Source organism: Dasypus novemcinctus, chromosome 22, assembly GCF_030445035.2.
Source record: "Dasypus novemcinctus isolate mDasNov1 chromosome 22, mDasNov1.1.hap2, whole genome shotgun sequence".
NCBI lineage: Eukaryota > Metazoa > Chordata > Mammalia > Cingulata > Dasypodidae > Dasypus > Dasypus novemcinctus.
The window spans coordinates 2542151-2547710 of record NC_080694.1 but is presented as its reverse complement, the minus strand read 5'-3'; positions in this window follow the sequence as shown (position 1 = coordinate 2547710).

Below are 5560 nucleotides of genomic sequence, written 5' to 3'. Positions count from 1 at the left end.
CAAGAAGGACAATGCACCCCAATCGTCATAAACCCCAACAGGCCCACCCCAAGACATATACTTGTCAAATTATCCAACGCTCAAGACAAAGAGAAAATTCTAAAAGCAGCAACAGAAAAGAAAACCATCACATACAAGGGAAACTCCACAAGATTAAGTGCTGATTTCTCATCTGAAACCATGGAGGCAAGAAGGCAGTGGTATGATATAGTCAAGGTACTAAAAGAAAAAAATTTCCAACCAAGAATACTCTATCCAGCTAAACTAGTATTCAAAAATGAGGGAGAGTTCAAAATATTCACAGATAAACAGAAACTGAAAGAGTATGCCAACAAGAAACCTCCCCTTCAAGAAATTCTAAAGGGAGTTCTATAGGAAGAAAGGAAAAAACAGGACAGGCAGAGTTGGAGGAGAGTGTAACAGCAACAAAGAAGACAAAAAGAGAAGGGAAAAAAAAAACAAAAACTAAAATATGACAAACACAGGTCCAATCAAAATATGGCTAACATAAATAATTCCTTGAATGTAATAACACTGAATGTCAACAGATTAAACTCACCTATCAAAAGATTCAGACTGGGACATTGGATAAGGAAATATGACCCATTTATATGCTGTCTACAAGAGGCACATCTTAGACCCAGAAACTCATGGAGGCTGAAAGTGAATGGTTGGAAAACAATCATAAGCAAACAATAACCAAAAAAAGGCAGGAGTAACTATATTAATATCAGACAAAATAAGCTTTAAATGCGAAACAATTGTGAGAGACAAAAAAGGATACTACATATTAGTGAAAGGGATAATCTGTCAAGAAGATTGAACAATCATAAATATTTATGCTCCTAACAAGGGTGCCTCTAAATACGTGAGGCAAACACTGGAAAAAATAAGTGAAAGAATAGATGCATCTACAATTATAGTGGGGGATTTTAATACACCACTACCAACTCTGGACAGAACATCTCAAAAGAGAATCACTAAAGAAACAAAATATTTGAACAGTATATTAGAGGAGCTGGATCTCATAGACATATACAGACCATTACACCCAAACACAGCAGGATATACATTTTTCTCAAGTGCACATGGATCATTCTCCAAGATAGACCATATGTTAGGCCACAAAGAAAAGCTTAATGAATTCAGAAAGATTGAAATCATACAAAATAATATCTCTGACCACAGTGGAGTGAAGCCGGAAATCTGCAAGGGCCAGAGGCCCAGATTTCACACCAGACACCAGAGGGCTTCACAGGTGAATTCTACAAAACATTCCGGAAAGAACTAACACCAATCCTGCTGAAACTATTCCAAAAAACCAAAACAGAAGGAACATTGCTAAACTCCTTCTATGATGCCAACATTACCCTAGTACCAAAGGCAAACAAAGACACCACAAGAAAGGAAAATTACAGACCAATTTCTCTAATGAACCGAGACACAAAAATACTTAACAAAATACTTGCTAATCATATTCAACAACACTTTAAATGAATTATACACCACGACCAAGTGGGATTACCCAGGTATGCAAGGATGGTTCAACATAAGAAAATCAATCAATGTAATACACCATATAAGCAGATTGAAAGAAAAAAATCACATGATTATATCTATAGATGCAGAAAAAGCATTTGACAAAATACAGCACACTTTCTTGATAAAAACACTCCAAAAGATCGGAATACAAGGAAATTTTTTGAACATGATAAAGAGTATATATGAAAAACCTACAGCCAACATTGTTTACAATGGAGAAATCCTAAAATCCTTCCCTCTAAAATCAGGAACAAGACAAGGATGCCCATTGTCTCCGCTCCTATTTAACATTGTCTTAGAAGTACTTGATCGAGCACTGAAGCAAGAAACAGATATAAAAGGCATTCAAATTGGAAAGGAAGAAGTCAAAATTTCATTATTTGCAGATGACATGATCCTATATATAGAAAACTCTGAGAGGTCTACAACAACGCTTCTAGAACTTCTAAATGAGTTAAGTCACAGGTTATAAGATCAATGCGCAAAAATCAGTAGCATTTCTGTACACCAATAATGAGCAAGATCAGGAGGAAATCAGGAAACAAATACCATTCATAATAGTAAATAAAAAAATCAAATATTTAGGAATAAATTTAACTAAAGAGGTAAAAAACTTATACACTGAGAACTATAAAAGACTGTTGAAGGAAATCAAAGAGACCTAAATAAATGGAAGAATATTCCCTGTTCATGGATAGGAAGACTAAATATTATTAAGATGTCTATCCTACCAAAACTGATCTACACATTCAGTGCAATCCCAATAAAAATCAACACAGCCTTCTTTAAGGAACTAGAAAAACTAACTATGAAATTTATTTGGAAAGGAAAGAGGCCCCGAATAGCCAAAGACATATTAAAAAAGAAAAATGAAATAGGAGGAATCACACTACCTGACTGCAAAACATACTACAAAGCTATAGAAGTGAAAATAGCATCGTATTGGCATAAGGAGAGACACAGAGACCAATGGAATTGAATTGAAAGTTCTGATATAGAACCTCATATATATAGCCGTATAGTATTCGATAAAGCCACCAAACCCTCTCAACTGGGAGAGAACGGCCTATTCAACAAATGGTGCCTGGAGGACTGGATAGCCATATGTAGAAGAATGAAGAGGATTACCATCTCACACCTTATATAAAGATCAACTCAAGATGGATCAAAGACCTAAATATAAGAGCCAAGACCATAAAGACCTTGGAAAGCAGTGTAGGGAAGCATCTGCAAGACCTTGTAATAGGAAATGGCTTCATGAATGTCACACCAAAACACGAGCAGCAAAAGAACAAATAGATAAATGGGGCTTCCTCAAAATTAAAGCCTTCTGCACCTCAAAGGAGTTTGTCAAGAAAGTAAAAAGGGAACCCACACAATGGGAGAAAATAGTTGGCAACCATATATCTGATAAGAGACTTATAACTTGCATATATAAAGAACTCATATATCTTGAAAATAAAAAGATAAACAACCCATTTAAAAAATGGGAAAAAGATTTAAACAGACACTTCTCCAAAGAAGAAATACAAATGGCTAAAAAGCACATGAAAAAATGCTCCAAATCTCTAGCTATCAGGGAAATGCAAATCAAAACTACAATGAGATACCATCTTACTCCCATAAGATTGGCAGCTCTGAAAAAAACAGAAGAATACAAATGCTGGAGAGGATGTGAAGAAAGGGGAACACTCATTCACTGCTGGTTGGAATGCAGAAGGATCCAACCATTCTGGAGGACAGTTTGGTGGTTTCTCAAAAAACTAACCACAGATTTGCCATATGACCCAGGAATACCACTGCTGGGTATATACCCAGCAGAACTGCTAACAAGGACACAAACCAAGATATGTACACCAATGTTCATAGCAGCTTTGTTCACTATCACCAAAAGTTGGAATCAACCCAAATGCCCATCAATAGATGAGTGGCTCAATAAAATGTGGTATATACATACATTGGAATACTACTCAGCTTTAAGAACAAATACACTACAAACACACGTGATAACATGGATGAATCTTGAGAACCTTATGTTGAGTGAAGCAACCCAGGCATTGAAGGACAAATACTACATGACCTCAATTATATGAAATAAGCAAGCTGCCTCAAAGAGCTAGAGAATGGAAGATAGGCTTACAGGAAATTGGGGGGTGGAGGAAGGATGTGAGCTGACATCTGCAGGGGTGGAATCTATGATGAGCTGGCGGTAAGTATGAGCACAACGAAGAGATAAAATGGGGGCAAGGGGTTGCCTTTGGATGGGGCTTTGTGGGTTTGAGGGGGGCTGGAGATGGGCGGATGGGTAATATTGCCCAAAATATTGGGGGGAGGGAGGGGCAACATATGAATATAGGAGGATGTCAGGTGTTGGTTGACAGTAAAATGCTGAGAAAAACATATCAAAATATAATTAGGAGGGTTACCTGTTTAGGATGCTTGGAGGGGATGGTCTGACACGGGACAGACTCCGGGGGAATGTCTGAATTCTCATTTTGCCAGGGTGGGTTGTACCATTGGGTGGAGACCCAAGTAGGGAGAATGGGGGTGGACCCACATCCTGGGGAGGACTAATGCCATCAAATAGAGGGAACTGTATCTCTCGAGAGAAAGGGTGGCTCCCAGGGCATTAGGGCAGTTGAGCAAGTCAGGCCCTGAACACTGTTGCAAGTATCTCTGGACGTGGCTCTTCAGGAAATGGAGATTGGCTGTCGCTGTGGGCCCCAAGGGGAGGGGAAATTGGATGTTGAATGGATGGAACCAAGGTAAATGTGGGGGCAAGAGAGGAGTTCGCGAGAGTACACAAGGATGGATATAAAATATGTAATATTACACCAAAAACATATAAGGGATGACAGACTAATAATGTAAATCATAATGTAAAACATAGGATAACTAAAAAATTTAGAAAACTGTATATCCTAAAGTATGGACCACAATGTAAGCACAGATGTCACCTTGTTTGAATGCTATTGTCTTGGAGTCTGTACTTCAGTTTCAGTAAATATGATTAGAATAAGTTAAAAGATTTTCGCTGTGGAAGGGAAAAGGTTTTATGGTGGATGTGTGGGAGTACTGTATATTGTATATATTAATTACTGTGATCTAAGGCTCTTGTGAAGAGAAGCTCAATAATTAGGAAAAAAGAAAAGAAAAAGATAGGATGTAGAATTTTTTCAAATCAATATGTATTCTATATCTAACCATTAAACTCATCGCTATATTCCATTTTACTAGTAAGGGAACCTGACTTTATATTGGGCTTCACTTTTCAGGAAGTTTTGGATCACAGAGTTGTTCAACAATGCTAGCAAAGGAATACTGGTGTGGGATGTTATTGACAGGCCATATATGGTTGACAGGGAGTTATACAGGGCATGTGTCCAGGGTGCATGGAAATGTTTGGATATACTCATAGTGGAAACAATTAAAAACAAGAGCTTGGGGGGGGTACTGGGTTACTGGCCAGGGGGGACTCTGTCGTGGTCTCTAGGAGAGCAGCAGCAGTCCCCCAGGTGCAACGGTAAGGGCTAGGAAGGAATGAGGGTCCAACAGTGAGCCCCTGATACTAGTGACTATGCTTGTGAGCCTGTACACCTGAAATAAGAACAAGGCCTAGAGCAGTACTGTGCCTAAGAGTTCCCTCCTGACAGCCTCCGTGTTACTCAAATGTGGCCAGTCTTGAAGCGAAACTCAGCATGTAAATGCAATGCCTTCCCCCCAGCGTGGGACATGACACCTGGGGATGAGCCTCCCTGGCACCAAGGGATCACTACCAAGTACTAGCTAATGACATAACTAGAAAATGACCTTAAATTAAAGGTTCAACGCAGACCAGCAGAATATCCCTGTCTACATATAATAACAGGAGTTAAAAATGCTGTTTGACCTAAAGTAAGGGGGAAATGGAAAAGACAAATGAGTTCATATGGCTATGAGTTTCTAAAAAAGTCTGGAGGTTGTCAGAAGGATTGCCCTTTTGCACACCTGAGCAGAGTCTCAGAGACAGATAAAGTAG